The sequence below is a fragment of the Procambarus clarkii genome, chromosome 79 (genome assembly GCF_040958095.1).
Source record: "Procambarus clarkii isolate CNS0578487 chromosome 79, FALCON_Pclarkii_2.0, whole genome shotgun sequence".
Taxonomy (NCBI): Eukaryota; Metazoa; Arthropoda; class Malacostraca; order Decapoda; family Cambaridae; genus Procambarus; species Procambarus clarkii.
The window spans coordinates 1575098-1595048 of NC_091228.1; positions in this window are offsets into that span (position 1 = coordinate 1575098).

The following is a 19951-nucleotide window of genomic DNA, read 5'->3' on the forward strand; positions in this document are numbered from 1 at the left end:
CCCTGCCCTGGTGACTCTCTATTACTCCCTTATCTATCCATATCTCAACTATGGTATTTGTGCTTGGGGCTCTACTACCCAAAATCACTTACGTCCTCTAATTACTCAACACAAAGCTGCTATTAGGACAATATCCAATTCTGGCCCCAGACATCACTCGGTACCCCTACTTAAATCTCTGAATATGTTAGACATTAAGTCACTGCACATTCTCTCATGTGTATTATACATATATAAAACGCTAAACTATAATGCCAATCCTGATCTCAAAAGCTTCATAGAAGGTTGTATCAGAATCCATGAGCATCACACCAGAAATAAATACAGTTTTGATATTCCTAGAGTACGACTTAATCAAACTAGAAATGCTCTACAAATCAAGGGGCCCAGAATGTGGAATGACCTTCCCAACCATGTTAAAGACTGTACCTCTCTCAACCAGTTTAAGTTAAAAGCGAAGCTATACCTAATAAATTCCCTGTAACCTACCTTACCCTTCTATTGTCAACCAATGTCTGTTTTTTTTCCTTTAAAGAGCGCTGTTTGTCGACATAATTGTATTTGTGCTGCTTTTTCATCTATGTTTTCATTTCTTGTTTTCATTCTACTCATTATGCTCAATTAGTATTAAGCTTGTCATTTAAGTTTATCATGCCCGAAACGCTTTGCGTAATAGTGGCTTTAGGCATTGTATGTACTAGCTATACCTATAAGTCAAACAATCCTTGTAAATATTTATTGTATGTATGTACCTTACCTAAATAAAATTGTATTGTATTGTATTGTATTGTATATCCGTTCCCAAGCCAGTAGTGGCTATCAAGGGATGTGATCCGTGACGCAAGTAACTTAAAGGGAGTAGGGAAAGAAAGTTAAGAACTTAATATTATAATTATCACCATCACCAATTAAATATATAAAATCAAAAAGTGCACAGGGGGAGGGGTATTAACACTATACAAGGGGATTATTCACAATATAGTCTTCTGCTGAAGACTCTGGATCCAGAAGCTAGGTGCTGAATCCTCGGTGCTTTCTTCGTGGCCTCACAACGTGTCCTCTGAGAATGCCGAGCCTACCCTGGCCACAGGTCAGCCAAAACACAGGTCCACTGGGGGCACCGCCGTGGAGGCCGTCAACCACAAATCCAGCCGGTCTGCTGGCAGGTTCCGGACCCGCAACGCTGGTCAGGCCACTCCACGGACGATATTAGGGTAAACACCTGTCATGTTCACAGAAAATGGTACCATCCGTTTTCTATGTGCGGCGGCTGGGACGCCAGAGAAGGAAGGTAAACAAGAGCATACAGGACGCCCGCCAAGCTTGGTAGCTACTAGTCATGTAATCATATTAAGTATTAAAGTCAGTAACCAAGTCATGACTTTACATCAACCCTACAACCAAGACTTCCTCAGTAACACACAAACACCACATTGGCGACGAGGATGAACTGTGAACGCAGGTATTTGTTCAGTTTCAAACACAAGGGAGAAGCATGCTGCCTGGAGGAGGAAGAGAAGCTGTGAGCGCCATACCCGATGCTGTATGCTAACCGATGCTGTGTGCTAACCAATGCTGTGTGCTAAACGATGCTGTGTGCTAACCGATGCTGTGTGCTACCCAAGCTGTGTGCTACCCAAGCTGTGCTGAAGAAACTGTGTACTGAGGAATCTGCCGACGTTGTATACGAAACGACACTTTGATGTGTACAAAACCTGATGTTTTGGTTACGAAACGACGCTTCGTGCTACAAAATTCATCACACTGAACTGACTGCTGTACCTACTGCTGTACCAACTGCTGCTGTACCAACTGCTGCTGTACCAACTGCTGCTGTACCAACTGCTGTGCCAACTGCTGTGCTGCTGCTGTGAGTAGGAACAACACATGTACACAAGGGCTAGGTAAGAAGTCAGTTGCTGTTATATTGTGCACTGTTGTGAACTTTTGCATTAAAATGCTTGTGTGCTTTGCAAAATTAAAGTAATTACAGTGAATTCTTGACTAACATATACAGTGCAGTAAGTGTTTAATATTCTGAGGAACATTTAAGTGATAAGTTACATTTATTCAGTAAAAAAATGGCAAATATACCTCAGTTTCCTGCATTTGATCCTGACTGTGACCAGACAAACTTGTCACAGAGGTGGGTCAAATGGCTTAAAAAGTTTGAAAATTTGTTGATAGTTTCTGACATCAAAAGTGCTGAAAGAAAGCGTGCCTTTCTACTTCATTATGCAGGTGATAGAGTTTGTGACATCTTTGACACACTGAAAGACACTGGTGGTGCCAAAGATTATGACATTGCCAAAGCCAAACTAACAGAGCATTTCAAACCAAGGCAAAATACTGCTATGGAAATTATGCATTTCAGGAGAGCAAAACAACTCTCTAATGAAACTGTGGATCAATACCACACACGTCTGCAGGGTTTAGCAGCCCATTGTGAGTTTGCTGATGTTGACAAAGAAATCAAACAGCAAATAATTGAAACATGCACATCTACACGTCTCCGTCGAAGAGCTCTAGAACTTGTTGATGATGAAAGTTCTCTTACCAAGATACTGGATATTGCTCGTCGAATGGAAGATGCTGCACGTGATGCTCGTGTCATGGAGTGCAGTGCCAATAACGGTTCTGCCACTGTTACTAACAGTGATGAGGTACGTAAGGTTCAGGGAGGACACCGTGATCAAAGAAGATATCATGGCAAACCTAACAGTAAATTGAGCCGAGAACCACGTCACAACTGGGGTCAAGGAACAAGGCTCAAGCAGTCACAACGACCCACATCAGAGGGTGTCAACAATAAATGTTACAATTGTGGAGGAGACTACCCACACCAAGATAATGTTTGTCCTGCTCAAGGTAAGAAGTGCTATGAGTGTGGAAAACTAGGTCATTTTGGTGCTATGTGTCGTTCCGCACTAAAGAAACCACAGTCAATGAATAAAAGCACTGTACGAGGATCAGGTCATAGGGGTCGAGGTGGTAAACACAATATTGCACCTCATATCCAGAATGTTAATAATGTACAAGACAACATTTCATTACAACCAGTCTCAGATGACAGTGAATGTGATTATACTTATGGAGTACAAGCAATCACAGAATGGAATGATCTTCCAAACAACCCAGAGACATGTGTATACATTGCTGGTATTTGTCTCAAGGTTCTCATTGACACTGGATCAAACATTGACACCATTGCTGAGTGCCACTATGAGAAATTTAAAAAACAGTTCCCAAAGCTTGAGAACTATAATGGCAAAGCCACTGCCTATGCTTCGAAGTTAGCCTTGCCAGTGATTGGAACTTTCACTGCAGAGATTAAGTCAAAGAATGCAATGCTCATTACTACATTCCATGATGTTAGGAATGCAAAGGAGTCTTTACTCAGTTACAAGACTTCAACCAAATTGGGGCTACTTCAGCTTTCTAATGCTGTAGCAGTGGAATCTGCAAACAATGTTGATGGTATTGTTGCTGAATTTTCTGATCGATTTAAATCCATAGGTTGTTATACTGATAGCAAAGTACATCTGCATATCAACCCAGATGTAATTCCAGTTGCCCAACCACATCGCCGACAACCATTCCATACTCGCAAGAAAGTCGATGCCGAACTGGATAGGCTGATAGAACTAGATATCATTGAACCAGTAACAGGCCCAACACCATGGGTAAGCCCAATTGTCACTCCACCAAAGCCGAAGAATCCAGATGAGATACGCATTTGTGTGGACATGCGTGTTCCCAACAAGGCAATAATGCGTGAACGCCATCCTACACCCACTGTAGATGATATGATTTACCGCTTGAATGGTGCAACTGTATTCAGCAAGTTAGATTTAAACAAGGGCTATCATCAGCTTGAACTTGATGATGAGAGTCGCTTCATCACAACGTTTACGACACATCGAGGTCTGTATAGGTACAAGCGCCTGAGTTTTGGTATTAACAGTGCTGCCGAGGTATTCCAGCACATCATCAGCCAGGTATTGCAAGATATACCTAATGCTGACAACATGTCTGATGACATCATTGTTTATGGCCGTACCCAAGCTGAGCACGACAAAGCTCTTCGTGCAACATTGCAACGCTTACGAGAAAAGAATTTGACGCTAAGCCGAGCAAAGTGTGAGTTCAATCAACATAAAATTGAATTCTTTGGACATGTACTTAGTGACAAAGGTCTGTCTCCAGATCCTAAGAAAGTTGCAGATATCAAGAATGCTGCACCTCCTTCAACGTCCACTGAAGTACATAGTTTTCTGGGAATGGCAAACTACTGTTCTCGCTTCATTCCAGATTTTGCTACCATTACAAAGCCTCTACGTGAGCTCCTGAAGAAAAATGCATCATGGTACTGGAGCGATATCGAGCAAAATGCATTTGATGCTGTGAAAGATGCACTAGTAGAGAATGCGACTGCTGCATACTTTGATCCATCAATGGACACTGAGTTAACGGTGGATGCTAGTCCTGTTGGATTAGGTGCTGTTTTAGCCCAACACAAACCTGGTCAACCAGATTCCAGAGTAGTAATTGCCTACGCCAGCCGTTCTCTCACAGATGTTGAGCAACGATACAGTCAGACAGAGAAGGAAGCTCTTGCTCTTGTATGGGGCTGTGAACACTTCAATGTGTATCTGCTTGGTGCGCCCTTCACCACGATGGTCACTGACCACAAACCGTTGGAGACCATCTTCAATAATCCAAAGTCCAAACCACCAGCTCGCATTGAGAGATGGGCTCTTCGTCTGCAACCATACAACTTTACGGTGAAATACAAGCCGGGTGCAGGCAATCCCGCTGATTACATCAGTCGACATCCTGCAAACAGTTTCACCATCACCAAGCATCAGCAAGTTGCCGAGGAATATGTACACTCTGTAACCTGTGATGCAGTCCCTAAGGCTCTCACTCTTGATGAAATCCGTACTGCAACCCTGGAGGACCCAACTCTGCAAGCAACAGTGGATGCATTGACTAAGAAAAAGTTTCCACGCATCCCACCCTCAGGAGTTGACCAAGATGCATTCAAAGCACTTGAACGCATCCAGACAGAATTAAGTGTTACGCAACAACGCGACACTGTGCTGCGAGGTACTCGTATCGTGATTCCAGCTGTTCTCCAGCAACGTGCTCTGAAGCTTGCACATCAAGGACACCAAGGTCTTGTTAGGACGAAACAGCTGCTACGAGAAAAGGTGTGGTTTCCTGGCATTGATCGTCAAGCAAAGGATATGCATGATGCCTGTGTCCCTTGCCAAGCTGCAGTGGATACTTCAAGACCAACACCTCTACAACCTTCACCACTACCTGCTGCACCATGGACGGAAGTATCGATGGACTTCTGCGGACCACTACCAACTGGAGAGTACTTGATGGTAGTCATTGATGATCACTCACGTTATCCAGAAGTAGAAATCATGAATTCCACATCTGCAAAGGCCGTCATCCCGAAACTTGACAAGATCTTTTCAAACTTTGGCATTCCTGAAGTTGTCAAGACGGACAATGGACCGCCATTCAATGGACAAGACTTTGTCAACTTTGCTGAGCATATTGGATTCAAACACCGCCGTGTGATGCCACTACATCCTCAAGCAAATGGAGAAGTTGAGAGATTCATGCAACCTCTCATGAAAGCGGTACGCTGTGCTCATGCCGAAGGACGATCCTGGAAACAAGCTATGTATGCTTTTCTCAGGAACTACCGTGCAACACCACATGGAACACTGGGCAAGTCGCCTGGCGAACTTTTATTTGGACGTCCTATGAGAATCGCACTACCCGTCATGCCAGCCGAGGTAACGGATAAACGTCTCGCTCAGAAGGATGCACTAGCCAAGGGCAAAATGAAAATTGCTCATGATCAACGTGCAAAGGAACAGTTCATAAAGGTTGGTGACACTGTTCTCGTTAAAAAGAAAAAAGAGGGAAAGTTAGATATGCCGTATGATACAAAACCATATAAAGTGATTAGTGTAAAAGGAACTATGGTAACAGCTAGTAATAGAGATAATAGTATAACACGTAATATGGCCTATTTCAAAGTGATTCCAACTAGTGTAGAAAATGATGAAGTGCAAAGTCGTGCAAAAGAAAAAGAAAAAAATAGTTATAACCCGACAAACAATTCATCAAGGGATGTTACTGCATTTAAGGACTCGTCCTAAACGTCATGTTAAACGCCCTACACGATTTGATGATTAATTGTGTTCCTATGTAATGAAAAGTATTTACTTATTATGCTAAACTAAATTTAATATTGTTTGAATAATGCAGATATCTCATTCAATATTTTGTAACTTTGTATTACAGTTTCTTTCATGTTTGTTTAACATTGCATATGTATTTTTAACATTGAAATCCTTTGTGGAAAAGATTAAGTTGTTTAAATTCTTTGTGTGCTTAATTAATGTTAAATGTATGCAGTATCTCTTGATATGGTAATAACTTACTTTGTGTCAATAACTTTGCTTTGTGCTACAAGTATGGTAGACATCCTGTATTCATTCTTTTTAAAGAAAAGGAGGGATGTCATGTTCACAGAAAATGGTACCATCCGTTTTCTATGTGCGACGGCTGGGACGCCAGAGAAGGAAGGTAAACAAGAGCGTACAGGACGCCCGCCAAGCTTGGTAGCTACTAGTCATGTAATCATATTAAGTATTAAAGTCAGTAACCAAGTCATGACTTTACATCAACCCTACAACCAAGACTTCCTCAGTAACACACAAACACCACAACACCCTGGACAGGAGTCTCGTGTGATATCACAAATCACCCTCCTGTCCTCAATACCCCAGTGGATAATCGTCTCCCACAGTCGGTCCCGGGTAATCCTTTTACTACCACTCCACTAGCAGGCTAACACACCACAGTGTTCTTCCGGGGGGGACGACTTCACAACGGCTGCAACAAGGTACAAGGTATGGAGACTTGCTGCCTCGGGTAGACTGACTCAACTCCCATTACAGCAGTCCCAGGTCGACTCTGTAAGCAGACACGTCATCAATAACTGGGACACACTAAGGCACCTCACTTACAGGCTCAGACACAAACGCCCGACACATCCACTTCATAGATGGCGTTGTAGTCTGAGCACCACCTCACCAGAGGTCAGCAGCGGCGGTGTTGTGAGCTACACAGGACTGGAAACTGGCCCTTGTGGCCAGTGTTCGCTGTCCCCACCAGGTGTCGTCGTCCGTTTGGCGGGGGTTTCGGGAGCTGACCCACAGATGGCGCAATCGTCACTGCTCCTGGCTCGGACGCTGGATCCGGGTTCGTAACACTTACCTTTCTGGGTGCCTGTTCTGGTCGATGGCAGACATAGAATGCTTCCAACCACACGGGGGCTTCTATAGGCCATTGCTTCCCTTGCATCTCTGAGGGGGCCCGGTTCTGGCCGTGGTCCCCGGTAGGCCTAAGAACTCCATACACATGACTGATGCCAAAGTCTAACATTAGCATATCAGCCTGGGATAGCTCCGGGGAGCCGACGGGGCTCCCCCCAGAAAATTAAGTTTCTGACCGATTCTCACATTTTTACATATTATGTGCAAAGTTCCTAGTTCTATAACAATCATTGTTTCATTTAGTCATAAAGACAGCATTTGGAGTTATAATTTTTTTACGTATAAATTTGGCACATATTTGGATGGCCATGTTGAAAAAAAATGTTTTATAGTCAATATTCTCAATCAATCAATATTTTTACTCTTAATCAATATTTTTATCAATGATTCATGAACTGTTATATACCATTCTGAGACCACCTTACCTTGAGATGATTTCGGGGCTTTTTAGTGTCCCCGCGGCCCGGTCCTCGACCAGGCCTCCACCCCCAGGAAGCAGCCCGTGACAGCTGACTAACACCCAGGTACCTATTTATTGCTAGGTAACAGGGGCATAGGGTGAAAGAAACTCTGCCCATTGTTTCTCGCCGGCGCCTGGGATCGAACCCAGGACCACAGGACCATAAGTCCCGCGTGCTGTCCGCTCGGCCGACCAACTTCTAATAAAATAATGATTGGTGACATTTAAGATTTTTATCACTAATTTGAAATTGTGATTTTTTTATGATTTTTTTTAATTTTGTAACTTTTTTATTTTCATTGTATGATGTTGATCCATTAGGAAAAGTTAGAGCATTTGTCATGAAGATTATTCATAACAAAATTTAGTGTGTTTGAGGAAGTTTCAGTGCACCGTCACCAGGCCCCCTTAAACTCCTTCCATCCCCTCAAGCAATCAGCCCAGTTGTACAAATTGCTTCAAGGTGATTTTAGATGTCCCATATTATTTAAAACTCCTGCTTATTCCCTGGGGCATCAGTCGACACTAGAGACTTCTGGCAATCGTTTGCCTCAGTGAACAAAATCTAGAGAGCATTGGTTTCTTTCCTGGGCCTCAGTAAAATGAGGTGCAATATGGAGCATGACCATCCAGTGACAATTTCAGAGTGACCACATTAGAGACTATTGATGCCATGCAAAATTGCAAGGAGTTTGAAGGGCCTGGACAATCTTAGTGGTGAGGAGGAATATGCCCGAAACGCTTTGCGTAATAGTGGCTTTAGGCATTGTATGTACTAGCTCTACCTATAAGTCAACCAATCCTTGTAAAAATTTATTGTATGTATGTACCTTACCTAAATAAAAATTGTATTGTTGTTGTTGTATTGAATATGTTACAAATAATTCACTTGAAAATTGCCCCTCAGAATATGAAATAAACTTCTCTTAACAGCTAGGGAAGAGAGAGTGAGGCGTGAATGTATGGGTGGAGACTGATGTCAGGTACACTATTAGATGTGAGCTTTGGGATATATGTTACAGCAACAAAGGGGCCTGACAGCTTAGTGGACAGCGCTTCATAATAATAATAATAATAATAATTTATTTAGGAAAAGTACATACATAGTTGCAGAGTTACAGTACAAACATTCTGTTTGATTTAAAGTTAGAGGTAGTACATACAATACCTAAAGTCACTAGTACACATAGCGTTTCGGGCAAGGTGAGGTGGGGGAAAAAAACACTTAGACTAAAACTTAATAGTAATTGAGCTTAAAGTATAAATTGCGTTGAAAGAAAAAAATAATAAAAGATAAAAAAAAGGGGGAACATGGTAGAAAATAGCCAATATACAAGTTGGTCAACAAACAGCATTTTTTTTTTAACTAGAAAGACATGAGTTGACATTTAGAAGGTAGGTAGGTTACATGGAGTTAATTAGGTAGTACTTAGTTTTCATCTTAAACTGGTTGAGAGAGGTACAATCTTTGACATAATTGGGAAGGTCATTCCACATTCTGGGTCCCTTGATTTGTAGAGCATTTCTAGTTTGATTAAGTCTAACTCTTGGAATATCAAATAGGTATTTACTTCTGGTGTGGTGCCCATGAGTTCTGTTACAACCTTCTTGGAAGCGTTGAAGGTCAGGATTGATATTACATTTCAGAGTTTTAAATATATAGAGTACACAAGAGAGGATGTGCAGTGGCTTAATATTTAACATATTCAGAGATTTGAGTAAGGGTACCGAGTGCTGTCTGGGGCCAGAGTTAGATATTGTTCAAATAGCAGCGTTGTGTTGGGTAATTCTAATTTGGGTAATTCGCTTCAGATTCGTAGTCCTGAGGTTCCGGGTTCGATCCCCGGTGGAGGCGGAAACAAAATGAGCAGTTTATTTCACCCTGATAGGAGGGAGCCGGTCGGCCGAGCAGACAGCACGCTGGACTTTTGATCCTGTGGTCCCGGGTTCGATCCCGGGCGCCGGCGAGAAACAATGGGCAGAGTTTCTTTTACCCTATGCCCCTGTTATCTAGCAGTAAAATAGGTACCTGGGTTTTAGTCAGCTGTCACGGGCTGCTTCCTGGGGGTGGAGGCCTTGTCGAAGGCCGGGCCGCGGGGGCACTAAAGCTCCGAAATCATCTCAAGAAGATAACCTGATGCTTCTGTTCACCTAGCAGTAAATTGGTACCTGGGAGTTAGACAGCTGCTAAGGGCTGCTTCCTGGGGGTGTGTAACAAAAAGGAGGCCTGGTCGAGGACTGGGCTGCGGGGACGCTAAGCCCCGGAATCATCTCAAGATAACCTCAAGAAGATAACATCCGATTCTGCTTAAAACGTTATTCTGTTATAACGTAAGAACATGAAAAGGGAAAACTAATCAAATTTATATTGCTGCATGTGAGGTAGGTCCTATTTACACTCAACATACAGCATAATGGAAATTGTAGAATGCATATTGCCCATGGAAGCCAGCTCCTATTTAATAATAATAATAACAAATGTTGTCAAAGACAAAGTTTGTGTATGTATTGTATATACTTGTATTGAGGAGTCCCTCTTGCAAGGTCAAACTACAAACCTTCCCTAGAATGCAACACGACATACACACACTGTTACGAACCCGGATCCAGCGTCCGAGCCTGGAGCAGTGACAAACACGCCATCTGTGGGTCAGCTCCCGAAACCCCCGCCAAAAGGACGACGACACCTAGTGAGGACAGCGTGTACTGGCCTCGAGGACCGGTTTCCAGTCTGGTTCAGCGCTCAACACCGCCGCTCCTGACCTCTGGTGAGGTGGTGCTCCGACGACAGCGCCATCTATGGACTGGATACGTCAGGTGTTAGTATCTGAGCCTGTGAGTGTGATGTATTAGTGTCCCAGTTATTGATGACGTGTCTGCTTACAGAGCCGACCTGGGACCACTGTGTTGAAGGTGAAGTCAGTCTACCCGAGGCAGCCAGTCTCCATACTGTGAAGTTTGCTGCAGCTGTTGTGACGTCGTCCCCCCCGGAAGAACACTGTGGTGTGTTAGCCTGCCAGTGGAGTGGCAGTGAAAGGATTTACCCGGGACCGACTGTTGGAGACGATAATCCACTGGGGTATTGAGGACAGGAGGGTGATTTGTGATATCACACGAGACTCCTGTCTAGGGCATACCCCTTGTATCGTTCGTGGAGTGGCCGTACCAGCCTTGGTGGCTCAGTACCTGCCAGCAGACCTGCTGGACGTGTGGTTGACGGCCTCCACGACGGTGCCCCCAGTGGACCTGTGTTGTGGCTGACCTGTGGCCAGGGTAGGCTCGGTATTCTCAGAGGACACGTCGTGAGGCCACGAAGAAGGCACCGAGAGTTATGGCACCAGCGTCTTCAGTAGAAGACATCAATTGAGGATTAATCCCCTTGCAAAGTGTTAATACCCCTCCCCTTTGTGCACTTATTTATTCTTTATATTTAAACGGTGATGGTAATTATAATATTAAGTTCTTAGCTTTCTTTCCCTACTCCCTTTAAGTTACTTGCGTCACGGATCTCATCCCTTGATAGCCACTACTGGCTCGGGAACGGATACATTATATCTTCCTCTAACAACATCAGAGTGAGAACCCCGTTGCGTCCCGAGAGGGCCGTAACATAAATGGCATCCCCAGCGGGATCCGTCCCCTTGTTAAGTATGTTTGACAGGGGTGGTGAAGTGGCGTAATCCCTGTATATAATTCCCCCTGTGACGATTGAGACGTTATACGTCCTGTGCGGTGCTCAGAGTGGCTAAGTGCGATATTGTGCAGTGCGGTGCTTGCTGTGATTAAGCGATTAAGTGCAATATTGACTAGTGCGGTGCTCAGTGATTCAGTGCAATATTGTAGAGCGAAGTGTTCGCTTGGACTCAGTGCAATATTGGGTAGTGCGGTGCCCGGAGTGATTACGTGCAATATTAGCAAGTGCAGAGTTTGGTGCAATATTGGCGTAGAGCAGTGCTCGGTGTGTTAAGTGCTAACGTGTAAGCAGTGTGTTAAGTGCTAAGTGTTCCATCTGTGACAATGGCAGACAAAGCTACCATCGATGATCTGGACGAGGTTCAGGCTTTTCTGAACAGAGAAGATTGTCTTGCCAGATTAAAATATCTGAGTAAACCAGAGCTTGTACTAGTGAGCGCCTACCTGGAGATCAAGATCCGTGCCAGTGATTCCCGTGTGGAGATCTTGTCCAAGGTCCACCGGCACCTGAAGGCAGAAGAGAAACAGGAAGGCGAGACTCCTAGTACAAAGGAAAGTGCAGACATAGCTTCCACGGAAAAGGAAGATAAGGGCAGCGACGTTGACAGTGATGCAGGCGAGCTTAATATCAGCTTCCTAACAGTCAAGATGCGTGCCCTAGAGATCAATCGTGAAATAGAATGGAAGAAATTAGAAATGGAACGAGAGAGACACGATAAAGAATTAGAGATGAGACGTTTAGAATTAGAAGAAAGGAAAGCAGAGAGAGAGAGAGAAGAGAAACGAGAAAGAGAAAGAGAAGAACGAGAAAGAGAAAGAGAAGAACGAGAAAGAGAAGAGAGACGAGAGAGAGAGAAGAACGAGAACGAGAGAGAGAAGAACGAGAACGAGAGAGAGAAGAACGAGAAAGAGAAGAGAAACGAGAGAGAGAAGAACGAGAAAGAGAAGAGAGACGAGAGAGAGAAGAACGAGAACGAGAGAGAGAAGAACGAGAGCGAGAAAGGGAGGAAAGAGAGAGACAACATGAACTAGAAGTGTTGCGATTAGGCGGTGGTCGGAGGCAAACAACGGACACCAGTAGCTTCGATCCGGTACGCAACATCAAAATGGTCCCCAAATTCCATGAGAAGGAGGTGTCAAAATTCTTTGCAGCCTTCGAGAAAGTCGCTGCCTCTTTGGAGTGGCCAAGGGAGAATTGGGCCATCATGATACAGTCAGTCTTGACTGGGAAGGCCCAAATCGCCTACTCTACGTTATCCCTTGACGACTCCAGCGATTACGATATGGTGAAGAAAGTGGTGCTCATGGCGTACCAATTGGTACCTGAGGCATATAGGCAAAAGTTCAGAAACCTGAAGAAGACCTCAGAGCACACTTTCACCGAATTCGCCACCATCAAGGAGCGACTTTTTCAAGAATGGTGTGCCTCTCGGAAGGTGGAGACCAGGGAAGACCTCGAACAGCTGATTCTGCTCGAGGACTTCAAGGATTGTTTATCTGGAGACCTCAAGACGTACTTGGAGGAACAGCAGGTAGAGACCTTGAGTGCGGCAGCCACCATGGCTGAAGAGTACATCCTGACTCATAGGCCGTCTGCTAAGTACGTCTCGAGGAATTACCAGCGCCGGTTTGACAGACCTCACGACGAAGAAGAAGAAAGACCCGTCCCACGAAGTGCTAAGAAGACGCCCCCAAGTAGCCCCCGAAGAACAAGTCCTAGCAGTCCGAAACACCGGAGCCCGAGGAGGAATATGGTGTGCTGGACTTGTGGGCAGAAGGGACACATAGCTGCTAGGTGCCGAGGCAGAAGAGGTGGCAGCGCACGAAGGGAGGTGATGTTGATGAGCTGTGTTACATCACCAGTAGGAAACCAGTCTACGACGACGCAGGAAGGACCATGTTTGTTGGCCTCTCACACTTCAACCGGGTATGTAACGAGTGATCATACTGGTAGATCAATTGTAGTGCTCAGAGATAGTGGAGCAGCCCAGTCCCTGATCGTGAAGAGCTCGTTACCCGAGGGAGTAAGTGTGGATGGGAGACCAGAGGTTATCCTGGTTGGGTTTCCGAGAACGCAGTATTTCGCCCCCTTAGTGCCAGTACATCTCGACTCGCCTTATTTCAGCGGCACATGTGCGTTGGCAGTAGTCGATACCCTCCCTGTGGCTGGGATTGACGTGGTACTAGCCAACGACTTGGTGACCGATTGGAGCACCAATCGTCCCAAGGTTGCGGACGAGTCTACCAGAACAGCACGGTCTGAGGTAACAGGCAATGGTAATGTCCAGGTAAAGACAGACCCGGATGTAAACATATTTAATTTGTCCTCTCACCCGCAGATCGACGATATTCTAGCAGTGTCTCCTGATTCTCTCGACGAGGAACATGAAGTTAAGAAGGCAGAGGTACCTGAGCAAGAAGAGAGGCCTTGTGTGCGGGCACCCACGGATACCAACGAGTCTGGAGCGAAGGCGGATGTGTGCTTGCGGTATGGCAAGTTACAGCATGTAGTGAACCAGCCAGAGATTCCCCAGACGTCAGAGGTAGGTGCGGTGTGTTCAAAAGGTCTAGTGCCCTCTTCGGTCCAAGCCAGGCGTGTGGATGTGGCCGGCTAGGGACATGACTGGCTCGGGAAGCTTATCCCTCAATTGGCCTCGTGTTTCTTAACGATGCTTTGTTTGATTCTCGTATGTGTTCTCGTTTGTGCTCTCAATGAGGACCGGTGGACGACCCGACGAATGATGGCTCCCATGAACATCGCGAAGAGGTCCCAGGGATTGGAGATTTGTACTGCAAGTGTTGCAGTTGAAGAAGGAACCTGGGAGGTAATAGATGATACAGGAGGTAAGATATGTGATAATGTGAGTGACTGTTTCCGACAGGTTGACACCCCCCGCGTGACTGCTGAGCCTCAACACAGCGTTATACGGAACGTTGGTCGACCTGACGGGGGCAGAGCGAATGCCATCTTCGGTGAGCAAGCAGCCCTGTTGGAACTAGGTGTGGGCCTAGTAGAAGAGTGTATAGTAAGTACTGACTTGCCCATTGTCGCTATCACTCTGAATTATCAGACCCCTGTATTCCAGGTTCCTGTCTCCCTGAAGGACCATCGGACTGGCACCAGAAATGCCGTCTGTGGTCAGCCATCATCGGTGCCACGACATAGAGAAGTGTCGAGTCACCCCAGATCGTGTCAAAACCAATCCGTACTAGAGAGGTGTGAGATGATGCCCCTGCTTGACATCGCAGTGGAGATGTGGACGATTATATCAGGCAGATCATTGCCTTCTATCTACAAGTTCCCTTTGTGCCAGGGTTCCTCAGTACAGTTCTGTAGACGTGACAGCCTCGACATCCCAGATTATAAAGCATGTGTGTCCATTTGGAGTTGTGTCGTCGTACTAATTTGGTTTGTGTTTCTTTTTATAGAACCCCAAACCAAATTCTTTTTGGTGGGGAGGTGTTACGAACCCGGATCCAGCGTCCGAGCCTGGAGCAGTGACAAACACGCCATCTGTGGGTCAGCTCCCGAAACCCCCGCCAAAAGGACGACGACACCTAGTGAGGACAGCGTGTACTGGCCTCGAGGACCGGTTTCCAGTCTGGTTCAGCGCTCAACACCGCCGCTCCTGACCTCTGGTGAGGTGGTGCTCCGACGACAGCGCCATCTATGGACTGGATACGTCAGGTGTTAGTATCTGAGCCTGTGAGTGTGATGTATTAGTGTCCCAGTTATTGATGACGTGTCTGCTTACAGAGCCGACCTGGGACCACTGTGTTGAAGGTGAAGTCAGTCTACCCGAGGCAGCCAGTCTCCATACTGTGAAGTTTGCTGCAGCTGTTGTGACGTCGTCCCCCCCGGAAGAACACTGTGGTGTGTTAGCCTGCCAGTGGCAGTGAAAGGATTTACCCGGGACCGACTGTTGGAGACGATAATCCACTGGGGTATTGAGGACAGGAGGGTGATTTGTGATATCACACGAGACTCCTGTCTAGGGCATACCCCTTGTATCGTTCGTGGAGTGGCCGTACCAGCCTTGGTGGCTCAGTACCTGCCAGCAGACCTGCTGGACGTGTGGTTGACGGCCTCCACGACGGTGCCCCCAGTGGACCTGTGTTGTGGCTGACCTGTGGCCAGGGTAGGCTCGGTATTCTCAGAGGACACGTCGTGAGGCCACGAAGAAGGCACCGAGAGTTATGGCACCAGCGTCTTCAGTAGAAGACATCAATTGAGGATTAATCCCCTTGCAAAGTGTTAATACCCCTCCCCTTTGTGCACTTATTTATTCTTTATATTTAAACGGTGATGGTAATTATAATATTAAGTTCTTAGCTTTCTTTCCCTACTCCCTTTAAGTTACTTGCGTCACGGATCTCATCCCTTGATAGCCACTACTGGCTCGGGAACGGATACATTATATCTTCCTCTAACAACATCAGAGTGAGAACCCCGTTGCGTCCCGAGAGGGCCGTAACACACACAGACACGCAGAAATGCAAGGAGCCAGCAAACAAGTATGTCCCAGTCCAAAAGGAAGACAACAAATGAAGATGAGAAACCCATGGTTTAATCAGAGATGTAGGCTAGCTAAGCAACAAAGTAAAAGGGCATGGTGAAACTATAGGAATAACAGGACACGAGAGCAGAGAAAGATACCAGAGTGCCAGGAATGAATATGTCAGGATGAGAGGAGAGGCAGAAAGACAATACGAAAATGACATCGCGAGCAAGGCAAAGACTCGACCTAAATTGCTGCACAGCCACATCAAGAGGAAAACAACAGTAAAGGAACAGGTAATGAAATTAAGGATAGGGGCAGAAGGAATCACCATAAACGACAAGGAGGTGTGTGAGGAAATGATTAAGAAATTCCAGGTCTTCACCTTAGAGCAAGGAGAAATTCCAGAGATAAGAGAGGGAATAGCTAACCGGGAACCACTGGAAGAGTCTGAGATTACCAGCGGGGAAGTAAGGAAGTGTTTACTAGAGTTGGATGTGACAAAGGCTATAGGCCCAGATGGAATCTCCCCTTGGATACTAAAGGAAGGAGCAGAAGCACTGTGCTTACCACTCTCCACAGTGTATAACAAATCACTGACAATAGGGGAACTGCCAGAAATTTGGTAAGCAGCTAATGTAGTCCCGATATATAAGAAAGGGGATAGACAGGAGGCACTGAACTACAGGCCAGTGTCCCTAACCTGCATACCATGCAAGATGATGGGGAAGATTGTGCGAAGAGAGCTAGTGGAACATCTGGAGCGAAGGAACTTCGTAACATAGTATCAACATGGGTTCAGGGCAAGTCCTGCCTCACAGGGTTACTAGTAATTAAATTCTACGACCAGGCAAGAAAGAGAGGGATGGGCAGATTGCATATTTTTGGATTGCCAGAAAGCCCTTGTGTTACGGCCCTCTCGGGACGCAACGGGGTTCTTACTCTGATGTTATTAGAGTTATATCCGACCCCAAGCCAGTAGTGGCTTTCAAGGAATGAGATCCGTGACGCAATAAACTTAACAGGGGAAGGGAAAGAAAGTTAAGAACTTAAGACTATAATTTTCACCATCACCAAATATATAATATATAAAATAGTGCACAGGGGGAGGGGTATTAACACTGTACAAGGGAATTGTCTTCGTACTGAAGAATCGCACAATCGTCTTCTCCTGAAGACTCTGGTTAAACTCTCTCGGTGCTGAGTCCTCGGTGCTTTCGTGGCCACACAACGAATCCTCTGAGAAGTTGAGCCTACCCTGGCCACAGGTCAGCCAAAACACAGGTCCACTGGGGGCACCGCCGTTGAGGCCGTCAACCACACGTCCAGCTGGTCTGCTGGCAGGTTCCGGATCAGCAAGGCTGGTCAGGCCACTCCACGAACGATATAAGGGGAACGCCCTAGACAGGAGCCTCGTGTGACACCACAAATCACTCTCCTGTCCTCAATACCCCAGTGGATGATCGTCTCCAACAGTCGGTCCCGGGTAATCCTTCTACTGCCACTCCACTGGCAGGGTAACACACCACAGTGTTCTTCCGGGGGGACGACTTCACAACTGCTGCAGCAAAGTACAAGGTATGGAGACGGCTGCCTCGGGTAGACTGACTCAACTTCCATCACAGCAGTCCCAGGTCGACTCTGTAAGCAGACACGTCATCAATAACAGGGACACTAAAACACCTCACTTACAGGCTCAGACACAAACGCCCGACATATCCACTCCATAGATGGCGCTGGTGTCTGAGCACCACCTCACCAGAGGTCAGCAGCGGCGGTGTTGTGAGTTGAACAGGACTGGAAACTGGCCCTTGTGGCCAGTACACCTTGTCCTCACCAGGTGTCGTCGTCCATTTGGTGGGGGTTTCGGGAGCTGACCCACAGATGGCGCGGTCGTCACTGCTCCGTGCTCGGACGCTGGATCCGGGTTCGTAACACCTTGATACAGTACCACACAAGAGGCTAGTAAAAAAGCTGGAGATGCAGGCTGGAGTGAAAGGGAAGGTACTCCATTGGATAAGGGAGTACCTAAGCAACAGAAGACAATGAGTCATTGTGAGGGGTGAGGTCTCAGATTGGCGAGACGTCACAAGTGGAGTCCCGCAGCTGGGGTCAGTCCTTCGACCTATACTGTTTCTGATATATGTAAATGATCTCCCAGAGGGTATAGACTCGTTTCTCTCAATATTTGCTGATGACGCAAAAATTATGAGGAGAATTGAAACAGAGGAGGATAGTAGGAGGCTACAAGATGACCTGTACAGATTGAATGAATGGTCCAACAAATGGCTGCTCAAGTTCATCCCAAGTAAATGCAAAGTAATGAAACTAGGCGGCAGAAAGGCCAGGCAGAAGGATACAGAATGGGAGATGAAGTACTTCATGAAACGGACAGAGAGATAGATCTAGGGGTTGATATCACACCAAACTTGTCTCCTGAAACCCACATAAAAAGAATTACGTCTGCGGCATATGCGAGACTGGCTAACATCAGAACAGCATTCAGGAACCTGTGTAAGGAATCATTCAGAATCTTGTACACCACATATGTAAGACCAATCCTGGAGTATGCGGCCCCAGCATGGAGCCCGTACCTTGTCAAGCACAAGACGAAGCTGGAAAAAGTTCAGAGGTATGCCACTAGACTAGTCCTGGAGCTAAGAGGCATGAGTTACAAGGAAAGGCTGCGAGAGATGCACCTTACGACACTGGAAGACAGAAGAGTAAGGGGAGACATGATCACTACCTACAAAATCCTCAGGGGTATTGACAGGGTAGACAAGGATAAACTATTCAACACTGGTGGTACGCAAACAAGGGGACACAGGTGGAAACTGAGTACCCACATGAGCCACAGGGACGTTAGAAAGACCTTTTTCAGTGTCAGAGTAGTTAACAGATGGAATGCATTAGGCAGTGATGTGGTGGTGGCTGATTCCATACACAGTTTCAAATGTAGATATGATATATAGAGCCCAGTAGGCTCAGCAATCTGTACACCAGTTGATTGACGGTTGAGAGGCGGGACCAAAGAGCCAGAGCTCAACCCCCGCAAGTACAATTAGGTGAGTACACAATTGCCTAACTCCTGGGTATACTTGACAAAATTGTTTTCATTGCTTTCTGTTGGGGGGAGGTTACAATTTTCACCAGTTAGAGGTTGTGATGGTGCACCTACCTTTCTGGGGGCTTTCCCCAATCGATGGCAGGTACCACAGATATCACATCTAGTGTCACAATTGATATGTCAATCAAATCAAATGTTTATTCAGGTAAAAGTACATACATTCAAGGTGAGTTACAAACATAAAGTTGGATTTCTTGAAAGAGCTAGTACATACAATGCATAAAGTCACTAATACACACAGAGTTTCAGGCAAGGTGTGGGGAAAAACCCTTAGACTAAAACTTAATACTAATTGAAATCAAAACATAAATTAAGGGTAAAAAAGGATTGAGAAAAAAAAACATGGTGGAAATTCAGCAGTTATACAAGTTGGTCAACAAACTTTATTGTTTGAAAATAGCAAGACATGGGTTGACATTTATGGGGTAAGGTAGGTTACACGGAGTTTATTAGGTAGTGCTTAGTTTTTATTCAACTGGTTGAGAGAGGTACTGCCTTTGACGTGATTGGGAAGGTCATTCCACATTTAATACCTTCAGTCCTACCTTACTGACAGGCTCCAGTATGTTTCTGTGAATAATTCCATTTCTCTGACACTACCTATAAACATCGGTGTTCCACAGGGCAGCATACTTGGCCCTCTCCTCTTTCTCATCTACATTAATGACCTTCCAAATGCCTCTCAACACCTCAAACCAAACTTATTTGCTGATGACACAACTTTCATCTTCTCCAGTCCTGATCCTCTTGCTCTAAATGTCACTGTGAATACTGAACTAAATAAAGTCCATCTTTGGCTAACTGC